We start from the raw sequence: 12,657 nt of genomic DNA, 5'->3' as shown, positions 1-12,657 counted from the left end.
TCAGTTCACTGCAACCTTTGCCTCCTGAGTTCAAGCGATTCTCCTGCCTCAGCCTCCCGAATAGCTGGAACTACAGGCATGTGCCACTACACCCAGCTAATTTTTCTATTTTTGGTAGAGATGGGATTTCACCATCTTAGCCAGGATGGTCTTGATCTCTTAACCTCATGACCCACCTGTCTCGGCCACCCGAAGTGCTGGGATTACAGGTGTGAGCCACTGCGCCTGGCCTAGTTTTTGTATTTTTAGTAGAGACACGGTTTTACCATGTTGGCCAGGTTGGTCTCGAACTCCTGACCTCAGGTGATCTGCCTGCCTCGGCCTCCCAAAGTGCTGGGATTACAGGCATGAGCCACCACGTCTGGCCTATAGTCTACTTTTTAAACACAGAATTAAGTACAGTGTACTCTGTTACCAAGGGTGTTTCTGTAATGAGATCATGGATAACACAAACTAACTCATTCGTTATTAGATATTAATAAAATGGGTAGAGTTGTGTTGGTTCATATTCAAGGGTTCCCAGCACTTTAATATTTCTGCACCACCAAGTAACTGCAGCTGCAAAACACAGCAGGGTGCATCTAGTTACAGAGAACACAGGGTGCTATAGGCCCATTCACCCTACATTCTTTCTCTTGGATTCATTTGGCCTTGACCTCTCTACCTTGGAAGGGTTTGTGGGATGTGGGTTGGGGGACAGGACAGAGAGTTCTCCTTTTATTTGTACATTTTGTGTTTATCTCAAGTCAGCAGCCTCAAACAACTCCCCTTCAACAGTTATCTTCATCTTTTTATAAAAGTAAAGTCCTACATTTATATGTACTGTAGTATTTATTAGGAATTTAGCACAGTTCATTGGCTCTGCTGGTATGTTTTTTGGAATGGTTAGTTTTTGTTAGTGCTCTGGTTACAATGTTACATAGATTCGGAGTCATTTTCTAACCCTACTTTCCCCACAAGCCCTGTTATTTCTAGTGTGGGATTTCACAAAATGGAAAGAGCACATATATCCTTTTAGAGCAAAAATGTGGTACTGCAAACTTCATTTTCAACGAAGATAAGTGGAATTTGGCTGCAGCAGAAGATGAAAGAGAGCATTCCAGCTCTGGGAAGAGCATCAGCAACTCCCGTGTGGATACAGGCATGGATCTTTCTCAGGGGGAGGGGAGGATCCCCATCTGAAGAAGAGTGCCAGGCTCTGAGGAGTGCGTATGGAGGTGCAGTTGTTGCACGGTTTTGAACTGATGAGTTTTTAAGGAATTCAGAATGTTCTCTGGCAAAGTGTCTCAGAAAGCTTCTAGAACCGGAAGTGGCATGCCTGAGGGGTGTTCTAGAGCCATTCACCTGTAGGCCTGCACACGTGGATGCAAATGTAGAGAAGACCCCAGCAGAGAACCGGTAGGAGGCCGCTGACGCCATCCAGTCCCAGATAGCGAGAACCAGAAAGGTGGCAGTGGGCTTGAAAGGGCATGGCAACTGCAAAGACAGTAAAAATGAACTAATGGGAGTGGCTATCGGGAGTGGAGAAGCGAGGCCCAAAATTGCTAATCTGTATCTGGGCGACTGGTGGACAGAGATGTCCCAGACAAGGGGCTGAGAAACTGGGAACGGGAGCATTTGACTGGGCTGGGGTTGGCCGGGGGGGGGGGGGGGGGGTGCGGCGGTGGAATACAAGATGGGTTTGCCTAGCGTGGTGCCACGTCCTAACGCTTCGATCACAAACCATACGGGCACCTGAATTCATTATCATTTAACTCTGTTCTTTGCTCCCAGCCCTGGGGGTGGACGTGGGGAGTTAGAGCATCCCCTCTCTGGACAAGAATGTCTTTTCAGGCTGTTCCTAAAGCGCCTCCGAAACTGATCCGGAAACCGTAATTTTGAGGGCAGGGAAGCTGAGAACACCAAGCATTCTATTAGGAATAATCTTTGTGACTGTTGGAATTGAGTTTCCACACCTACATATTCAGAGGGCACGGAAACTTATGTCCGGAGCCGCCTCTGCGGGAAAGGGCGGCGAGGATGGGGGTCCAGGCGCCCCTTGACCCCTTTCCCGTTTCGGACTCTCTGGGGCCACCAGACGGCCGTTCTTTCCGCTCGGGCCCGGGTCTGGGGAACTGCTCCGAGCGCCCCGGGGCCGGCTCTCCGCCAGAGCAGCCCGGCCTCTCTCCCCCGGCTCCGTCAGGGCCGCTCCCCGCCTCCGGCGCCCCTGGCGCCCCCGGCAGGGCTACTCGAAGCTGCTCCGGGAGCTTCCCCGGTGCGGCCCGCAGTAACCTCTCAGGATCCCGGAAGACGACGCCGCCGCCGCCCGGCGGGAGCAGGGACCGGCTCCCAGGTCCCCGCGCCCCCTCTCGGGGATCCCCTGTCGCCGACTCCCTCCCGGACCCCCAGGACACTCCCCTCCGGAGGCCGGGCCTGGTCCGCCCGCCCGCCGCCCCCGTCCCGCCCCGCGCGCCGCGCCGGGAGCCCCGAGCCCGACCCCTCCCCCCGGACGCCCGGCCCGCTCGCGGGACGGAGGCGGCGATGGTGACTGGGCAGCGGCGCGGGGCCGGGGCCTGGGCAGGGCGGCTCTGCTGCCTCTTTCTCTCGCTGCCCCCGCCCCTCCTCCTCCTCCTCTCTCTCCGCGAGTACTAGTCCGGGCGGCCGCCGAGCTTGGCGTTCTCTCGCCTTGCCGCCTCCTCCCCCGCGCCGCGGACCCTCTCCCCTCCCCTGCGTCGGCTCCCCCTCCCGCCGCCCCCTCCCGTTCTCCTCCCGCTCTTCTCCAGCCTCCTCCTTCCAGGCACGGCCAGCGGGGGCAAGAGCGAGGTGGATGTGAGGAGGCGTCACTGAAAGCCCTGGCTTGGGGAAGGCTGCGGGCTCAGAGCCGGAGACGCCGAGCTGGGGCAGGGTGAGTGGCAGGCGTCGGGCCCGCGCGCGCTGCGGGAGGGGAGAGCCGGTGGGCCCGGCCAGGTGGGCGCCCAGCGCGGGTGCATGGAGAGCCGTTGTGGCCGGCCGAGCCCAGGTTGCTCGCTCCGCGGCTGGCGCTGGAACTTCGCTTCGGCGCCCTGGGAGACCGCGCGGAGCGGTCGGAGGTGCTGCGGGATGGGCGTTGGGTGCTGGGAATAGGAAGGGAACAGCTGCTTCCCAGCGCCGCCGGCGGCCGCAGAAGTGGAAAAAGTTGTGCCGGGAACAACGTCTCTTCTGGAAGCCGGCGCGAGCCCTGCTCTCCGGCCGTCGCTGGCGGGCTTCGGACCGCGGCGCGTGGGTCCCGGGCGCAGCTCGGCGCCGGGCTCCAGCGCGCCTGGCACCGCGCCCTGGGGGCCGCCCAGTGGTCGCCCCTGCTGTCCCTGGTCCGTGGCGTGTGGGTCGCTCTGGCCACAGACGTCAGCTGCTTCTCAAATCTGGACTGCATTTTTGTGGGCAGCTCAGTGATTTGGGGTGCGGGCTGGAGGAGGTGGGCGTGGAGTGGGGAAGACCGCATCTGGGATGGGCGGCTTGAGCCCACGGGATGGGCGAAGGACTGGGGAGACTCTGCATGTGTTTCTGGATGTTTTTAGGCACACAGTTTTTTTCCCCCCTTCCATTCAGCAGCCCAGTGTTCTTCGAACGTAGAAAAGCAAAGGGTTTTCTTCAATCCCGTTCAACTTTTCTGTTATTTCAGGATGGTCATGAGTTCCATGAAAGTCCATGTGCTGTTTCAATGGGAGTGAGACCAGAGTACAGACAAAGTCCTATCTCCACCCCCTGTCCTCGCCTCCACCCGGGCCATTTCCTGTATGTCCCATTTGCTCTGCTGTAATTGTGTGAGTGTGTTTGTGCATGTAGGTTATCATCGGTGGGTGACCTACGGGGAAAAGAGAACTTTTTGAAATCGCAACGCGGCCGCTATGGAAAGTGTGTGCTGGAGCCGAGGGAGTAAAGATTCGGGCGAGCCAGAGCTGTTAGAGGCTCACCCCAGAGAGGTAAACCTGAGTAACTGAGCTTGAAGGAACATTTATAACCTGCATATTGCTTTTGCCACTGGCCAGAGAGCTCCACTCCTGCCAGGTTTAAGAGAGGATCAGATACTGACTTCTTTGGTGTTGACTTTTGCTGGTATTCCTGATTCTTTCGTACTGGTTCTCTTTTAGAAACTACTCCTTTTTAAATTTAAGAGATAGAGAACACATGTTCGCGGGAAGAGGCAATGTTTTTAAAATAGGAAAGAGAGAATCAGATTCTCATTTCTTTTTGCTGTCATACTATGATAAGCTTATTGATCCATTAGAAATCTGATTCTGATTTTGAAGTAATATCAGATGAAACACTATCTTCTTAGTAGTATTTTTCTCTAAGTGGTCACATGGAGAGCAGACTGTGTGGCTTCTTGTGTTTTTTTCTAGGGTGCAGCAAACATTTTATATCAGGAAAAAGACATTGTGTGTTGTAGGAGAGGGGGATGGGGTGGGGCAGTCATTTGTCTTCAGAGCTGCCTAATTAGGAAGAATAATTACACTGCAAATGAACATTGTTGAATATAAATTGAGTCATGATATGTGAACCAGTGATTTGTCTATAGGAAGGAAGAAGGATCTTTGTAGATGAGAACAAAGCAGTGCCTTCTGGAAGAAGTAATGTATGCTGTTCACCATATGCATGGGCTCGGTGTTGATGGCACCACCCAGTGTTTGGGCAGGGAGGAAAAGTCCATAGTAGGAGGTGATAGAAAAACAATATATAAAAAACTACATATTTCTTTTTAATGAACACTGTATGCAGCTTCTCAACTTCTTTACTGCAAAGAATTGATGAAATGGTAAACCCAAATATAGGAGACCCAAACTTGGGCTGTTGGGCTCCAGATGTACCTAAACCTTGGGCATGTTATTTAATTTCTCTGTTTTTGTGTCTATAAAATGGTGAAGATAAGAATTCAGCTCAGATAATCACCTTGAAGATGAACTGATTTATAGGACTTAGGATGGTTCCTCACACTAAGTGCTCAGAAAATGTTACTGATGATGATCAGGTTTTCCAAATCCCTAGGAAAACGTGGTGCCTGTTAAACAGCTAACGCAGAGATACCTGATTTTAGAGTGAGTAGCTCTGAGTTGAGGCTGGACCTGTGCCCTGCCAGCCTACACTCAAAAACACTGATCTTTCTGGAACTTGCAAGCTGCATCCTTTGGCTCATTCTGGTTAGCCTTTTCTGGGCTTCCATTTCCAGGGAGTTTGTAATGCAGGCACTATTTGAGTCTAGAGGTGGAACCCAAATGTGGCTTGCAGTTCCAGGCTACATGTCCCATTGCAATGGCAGCTTTAACTATTAGGTCCCACCAAAGTGAATATCCAAATTTTATTTGAGGTAGAAAGAAAACTGTAGTAATGAACATGATAAGTGCCTCTTTTGGAACTCTTAAAAGCAACATTTTACACAATGCTTACTGTTCTTAGATACAAACAAGAAGCAAATAGCTAATGTCTAGAATTTACTCCAAAAAGCTTTAATATATGTCTTGGGTGCTGGGCCCGCAGTAGCTCACACCTGTAATCCCAGCACTTTGGGAGGCTGAGGTGGGTAGATCACAAGGTCAGGAGTTCGAGACCAGCCTGGCCAACATAGTGAAATCCTGTCTCTACTAAAAATACAAAAATTAGCCGGGCGTGGTGGCATGCATCTGTAGTCCCAGCTACTCAGGAGGCTGAGGCAGGAGAATCACTTGAACCCGGGAGGTGGAGGTTGCAGTGAGCTGAGACGGCACCATTGCACTCCAGCTCGGGTGACAGAGCAAGACTCAAAAAAAAAAAAAAAATATATATATATATATATGTGTGTGTGTGTGTGTGTGTGTGTCTGTCTGTCTGTCTTGGGGTTAATGATGCACTTCCCAGTTTTTGCTAAGATTGTGCCCCAAAGTGAACCAAAGGCATTGTTAGCACAATAATGCTTACTGAGAAGAGGAACTCTGGTATGCATTACTCCTTCTAATTTAGGGAGAATGCCTGTTTGTTCCTTCATTCATGCAGTCATTCATCCTGTCATTCAGCAAATACCTAGGGAGCCGCTCCCTTGGGCCAGGCTCTGTTCTGGACTCTGGTAACACAGCAAGAACCAAGAGCAGGCCTCTCCTCTTACAGAGTACACATTAGAAGAAGAAGAAGAAAAAAAAAAAAAACAACAACCATACACCTCTGTTTTCAAAGGACTTCCATAGACCCTGGAAGCTCCCTTTTTGACTCAGAAGAGCTATACTAGAACGTGGCGTGTTTGGTGTCCTTGCCTTCCACTCTCCAGCCTGGTCAGAGGGAAGTGATCTGGCTGGGGCTGGGGATGGTGGCAGGGTACAGCTAGTCCTGTGGGTCTTCCAAAGGGAGAAGGGGAGGCCTCTTTCTTTCTGTTCTTTATGATAAAGTATTCAGTTTTAGTGGCTGAGCACAACTACTGGCCAGTGAAACAAATTGTTTTGCAGCAATGAAAACAAACAGTTCGCAGTGTACCGAGCACCATAAAGACAGCGCTGGGGCAAGTGAGAGCCAGACAGGCACTGGGCGACTCTGGCTCACTGAGGAAAAAAAAAAAAAGACTAAACATGGGCAAAGGAGATCCAAGGAAGCTGAGACGTAAAATGTGATATGCATTCTTTGTGCACGGTTGTTGGGAGGAGCACAAGAAGCAGCACCCAGATTCTCAGTCAACTCCTCAGAGTTTTTTTTTTTTTTTTTTTGGTGGGGTCTCCCTCTGTCGCCCAGGCTGGAGTGCAGTGGCGCGATCTCGGCTCGCTGCAAGCTCCGCCTCCCGGGTTCACGCCATTCTCCTGCCTCAGCCTCCCAAGTAGCTGGGACTAAAAGGGAGTTGTCAAGGCTGAAAAAAGCGAGAAAAAGAGGGAATAAGAGGAAGATGAAGATGATGATGATGAATAAGTTGGTTCTAGCAGGTTTTTTTCCTTATCTATAAAGCATTTAAACTCCCTATATACAATTCACTTCTTTTAAAGAAAGAAATTGAAATGGAAGACTGTGTAACATTTGTTTTTAAACCGTACGTTGTCTTTTTTTGTATAGTTAACACATTACCAAATGTTATCTTTAGATAGTCTTGTCCTGGTGGTATTTTCTCTTCTTTTTGAGATGAAGTCTCCCTCTGTCACCCAGGCTGGAGTGCAATGGCATGATCTCAGCTCACTGCAGCCTCCTCCTCCCAGGTTCAAGTGATTCTCCCATCTCAGCCTCCTGAGTAGCTGGGACTACAGGTGCACGCCACCACTCCTGGCTAATTTTTTGTATTTTTAGTAGAGATGGGGTTTCACCATGTTGGCCAGGCTGGTCTCGAACTCCTGACCTCAAGGGATCTGCCTGCCTTGGACTCCCAAAGTGCTGAGATTACAGGCGTGAGCCACCATGCCCGACCCTGGTGATATTTTCAGTGGCCACTAACCTTTCCTGATACAGTGTAGGGCTTGTAAACTGGCATGTAAATTTAAAGCAGGCTCTTGTTGGTGCACAGCACAAATTAGTTAATATATGGGGTTGGTAGTGTTTTCATCTTCAGTTGTCTCTGATGCAGCTTTTATGAATGTTCTAACTGAATACCATTCTGTAATTGCAGAAAAAAACAAAAAAGTTGTGGCTGTTTTGTTGACATAATGCTTCTAAGTAAATACAATCTTTTTTATTAAAAAACCGGCAATTTTTCCGGCACGTGAGACATATCAGCCTTAGAAAGGCAAAGAAGGAGTCAAAGGTAGGATCTGATCATCGACTTATAAAAGCCAGATTGTGTCCAGAGAAGAGTCTCAGCTGGCATTCGAAATACTTGATTCTCTCTTGGTGTAGAAGATGTGGCTGAAAGAGGAAAGAAAAGAGTGAATACTTGTTTCATCATGCACCTTTCAATGTTTTGTTTCTTTTTTTTCATTACTTTAAAAACTGCAGTAATACATGATAAGATAATACGTAAGTTTGGAGTCTAGGAGGCTTGGAAAGGTATAGTGCAGCCAGGGCGCTGACAGTAGTTGTTGGACTAGAGTCAAGGTTGTGCTGGGAAGTACCTGAGGGTTTGGGGTCTTGGGCACTAAGCTAAGGGAGTCTGTATTTCATCTTGAAAGCTGTGCGAAGGCTGGTGCATTTGTAGCAGGTGAATGCTGTGATCATATCGCACTTTAGAAAGAGCTCCATGGCCATAAGGTGGGCTAGGTAACAAAGAGGGCAGGGAACAAGGTGAGCTGGGAGGCTAGGACCAGAGTGCAGAAATCCTGGCCGGACTGGGTGGCGGAGAGAGGATAGGCCTGCAGATATTGACCCCACTTCCTGTTCATTTCCCGGGGTGGTCCCCTAGGAGAGGGAGTGTGCACTTTGACTGTTACGGGTCATGGCACCTTTCACTGAGGTAAGCAGTTGTGGGAACCTCAGTTTGGAGAGAGATGGCAAGGAGTAATGAGTTCAGTTGAATCCAAAACTGAACTATAAGCCTTCCAAGGAGAGATGTCCACCAAAAAGTTGGATTTAGAGGCAGGAGGCGAGGTCTGGAGCTAGAGATGATAGAGGGAGTTCTTTTTACGGTAGTGGCAAGTGTTTGTAGGGAGGCCCCCCTCTCTTGCTTGGCGTGTCGAGGTTTACTAACTGATGCTAGGTGCAAGAGTAATTTGTGTCCTTGTAAGTGAAATTTTCTCTTTGATCCCTTTGCCAGGCCTGACTGGCTTGATTGTCCATCAGGCCCTTGACTTTGGCCTCAAATGACCAGGCGCGTACTGATGTGATTTTGCAGACTTGGTGAGTTCTGCTTGTTGTTATTTTAAACTGAGATAGTTAAGAGGAATGTACATGGAGTGGTTGTGAATGTGTTTGATAGCTAGGATGTATAACTGATAAAATTGATACCACACACGTGTGTGTTAAGGACAATATTTGTGTCCTCCCAGATTCATGTATATGGTGAAGCCCTAACCCTCTATGTGATAGTATGTGGAGGTAGGACCTTTGGGAGGTAATTAGGCTTAGATGAGATAATGAGGGTGGGATCTCCATAATAAGACCAGTGTCATTATGAGAAAACGAAGAGAGACCAGAGCTCACTCTCCAGTGTGTGAGGATGCAACAAAAAGGCAGCTGTCTGTCTGCAAGTCAGGAAGAGGGCCCTCATCAGGAACCAAATCTCCTGGCACCTCGATCTTGGACTTCCCAGCCTTCAGAACTGTGAGAAGTAAACGTTTGTCGCTTAAGCTGCCCCATCTATGGTATTATAGCAGCTTGAACATCTATGTGTGTGTGTGTGTGTGTGTGTGTGTATATACTGTACATTTTCTTAAATGCAATAAATATATTTAAGAAAATGTAAGATGAACTTCACGTGCTGAGAATGTAAATTAGTTTTGTGTATATCTACAAGATATTGAATACGGTTAAAGAGGTGTGTTATCTGCATGTTTTCCTAAACTTCAATCAGCTAGGTCAAGAGAAACACCCAACTTTGATTTTGAGACTTGGCAGGACCGGAAAGGAGAACCTCAGTATATTTGGATTTTTCTTCTGGGTTTGTTCTGACTTTGATTTAATAACACGTTATAATGATTAAGTGGTTTTATGGAGACTATTTTACAAATATTTTTGTTAAACTTAAATAAGACTTCCAAGGTATTTACTTGGGGGTGAACTTTTGAAGTTCAGTCAAACTAACTGTTACAACTCTTCACATTAAAAAAAAATAAGCGAGGAAACCTGTACCCAGTTATAGTATTTGAAAGAAGAATATTTGAGCTGGTTAATAATGAACAATGTTTAACACTGAGGTGACATCAGCAGTAGAAACAATTCTTTCCTTGTGCCTTAAGCACAGAGCGTGGTTCAGCTAGAGGTAACCAGGTTGTCTGGCCTTTGACTGCACAAGGGTAATAGGTGGATGATTAGTAGCCCAGGTTGATATACGGAAACTAGGGTGTTCTGACAGTTTTAAAGCTCTCCCTGTTTGTGAGACTGAGAACATTTCCCTTGTGGGTTGAATCTCTCTGGTCCTAAAAGCACACAGATTCCCAGGAACCCATGCATTGCTAATGGGCAGCTGCACACATGTGCGGTTCCCAGGTCTTCATCTCCAACTGCTCTGCACACCCTTCCTCTGAAACATTTCCTTCCCTTGCCTTAGAGAGGGTGGCCGGGCTCTCCTACTCTCCGTGCTAGGAGAACTAACTCTTATTTTCATGTCCACCAGGGATGAGGTTTATCTACCTTCTTTTTTGAGGTTACCAAATAACCCTCAAGGGCTACTGGTGTTAATTTACATTTCATTCATTTGTGGCATAAATGAGAGTGTGCCAAGCAGGCCCCAGTGAATGCTTGTTGAATTGCAGGCACAACCGTTACTCCTCTTACTGCTGTGGATTTAGGGTAAGTCCAGTGGGGATGATTAATTATTGTTAGTCTATGCAACCAGCAATAACACTTCACCTCATCCTTGCCTGCTTAACAGGGTTGGAAGGACAGAGACTAAAATTTTACCTGGTTATCTTAGTGGGGTTATGAGTGACTTTTTTTTTCTTTATTTTTCAGTTTCTCAGATTTTCTGTAAGTAGCATGTTGCTTTTTGAAATCAGAACTAAAGAGCTGGGGAAATATTTTGGTTTCTGTACAAAACTGTAGCAGTGGTTTTGGTCACAACGTCATACATCGCTTTACATCCATAGTGCATCTTTTGTAAGGCAGTTCCTGTCTTTAAACAGAACTGACATTCCTCCTCATTGTTGATACAGTTATAAATACTGGAAGGCTGCAGGAATGTACCTAGGACTGGGGGCTGTGACCCAGATCCAGAATGGGGCAGCTTCCTCTGAATGATAGGGAAGACCCCACCCCTTATAGTGGGTATGTTTGGTATGTTTTCATAAACATTTTAAGTGTGATTTGTGAGGTGTTTCTGTTGTATTGATAAGAAGTACCGAAATAAACCTGGTTGATAAGAAATACTGAATTAAATAAATGCTGTACTGGCATGTTAGATTTTTTTTTTTTTAATTTCACCGTTCAGTGGAACCTTAACCAGCAGTGAGATCTGAAATACTTCTTTAGCAACAAGCTCCCCACATGCCCGGAAAATTAAGAGGGACTCTTTTTCCTCTCCTGATTCTATTGTTCAGCATTTTCTTTCTTTCCACACTGTGCTGTGTTCTCGGGGCACCTGGAGTTCAAACTTCCTTTCTCCTGGGGCAGGCTGCAATTGGGCTGAATTTCACATGTTTTCTAGTTTTAAGGCATTTAGCCAGTTGTTTAAGGAAGGCTGTAATTGCATTCACAGGAACCTCATTCAATCTTCAGATAAGTGGTACATGGCACACACTTATTAAGGGCAAAATAACTTTTAAAAAAATTAACTTTCTCTTGCTCATAGAGAACACATTTTCTGAATTAAAAATAACAGACTGGATAGTCTGGGAATTACAAACTTACCAGTAAGCAGTGTTTCTGTATTTGTAAATGACTAACACTTGTATATTAAATAGACACATAAGAAAAACATGGCTCACAACTTTAAAAACAATGTAAAATCACATTTGTTTTCTTTTTTAAAATGGCCAGCTGTCCGTTCTTAGATGATTCTACATTCTAGAGAGGTATGTCTAAACAGATACTCTTTCATTTGCTCATGCTTATAGTGGGCCTTTCAGGGTTCTTCTGCAGTGGAAACTCATAATTACCGACTTAATTACTGACTCTGCGTGGATCCATGCTGTAATTCGTAGCATAGTGTGCCGGCTTAAACTGGTGACTGTAAGTCATTTTTGATCTGAATCCTTTTGGTAAGTGGGTGTGCTTAGGTTGTCTCGACTATTTATGTGGGTTTTTTTTTTTTTTTTTCTCCAGCTTGTGCTTAAGTGTATTGTAAAGAAAGGGCAGCATGAGAGGGAACTAAGCTGATGTGTGAAATGTTTACACTATGTTGCAAAGCCAAAAAGAGCTGTAGCCAGTATGGGGTGAAGAGGCCACACTGAATAATAAGAACCCAAATGGTGGTGGTGGTGGGAAGGTGTGAGAGTTTGTGTATACACCTGTGTGGACAGGTGGCCAGGGGGCCTTTTAGGATAGTCTGGCCAGCCGTGTTAGGGAAGAACCACTGCTCCTTTTGGTCTGGAAACTAGACTTCTGGTCCTTAAGCGGTTTCTAGCTTTCTTAATATCCATATTGGTCAACAAAACTTGAATGTTTTTAAAAATTTAAAAAACGTAAGAACTGCCATCCAATTAGATTTCCTCTAGTTTGGGATGTATATATTTGATTTTTGAAACCTTGATCATGGGACTTTCATTTCTTCTTGTGAAATTTCAGCTTTCTCAGTTCTGACATGTTCGGCCTGTCCAGATAGTTTTGCATTCTGACCCGGTCATCTGTCTTGTCAGCCTTCCCTCTGGGCCACAAGTCGTTCTTTGATACATGCAGCCTGTCAGTCACTCAGGTTCTTTGAGTCATTAACTGGTGCTGCTCTGTTAGCCTCCCCTTGTCATTCTCCTCCAATTCTCTTAGTAACCAAGGGTGCGTCAGCCTTTGCAGGCGGCCGGAGGGCAGAGGGTTGGAGTCTGTGCCAAGATACAGAGGAAGCTAATCATACCCGTGACCTCGACCTCATTAACATTGTGCTGGAACCAAAGAGCCAGCATTCCATGGTATTGTTTGACTTTGGATTGTCTCTGCTGATTTATGATCACGAGGTCTGTAGTC

General features: G+C 47.2%; 1 protein-coding gene across 1 annotated transcript in view; it reads left to right on the top strand.

Annotated features, from left to right (window-relative positions):
• The first annotated feature begins 2,484 nt into the window (after positions 1-2,484).
• The window catches only part of LHFPL2 (LHFPL tetraspan subfamily member 2), a 162,811-nt gene continuing 152,638 nt past the window's right edge, over positions 2,485-12,657 (top strand). Inside the window, exon 1 of the mRNA XM_025389099.1 lies at positions 2,485-2,884. The gene's annotated coding sequence lies outside the window, so the exon portion shown is untranslated. The remainder of the gene's footprint in view (positions 2,885-12,657) is intronic.

This window comes from Theropithecus gelada, chromosome 6 (assembly GCF_003255815.1).
Source record: "Theropithecus gelada isolate Dixy chromosome 6, Tgel_1.0, whole genome shotgun sequence".
Taxonomy (NCBI): domain Eukaryota; kingdom Metazoa; phylum Chordata; class Mammalia; order Primates; family Cercopithecidae; genus Theropithecus; species Theropithecus gelada.
The sequence above is the reverse complement of the archived record's forward strand: the minus strand, read 5'-3'. Positions and strand labels throughout refer to the sequence as shown.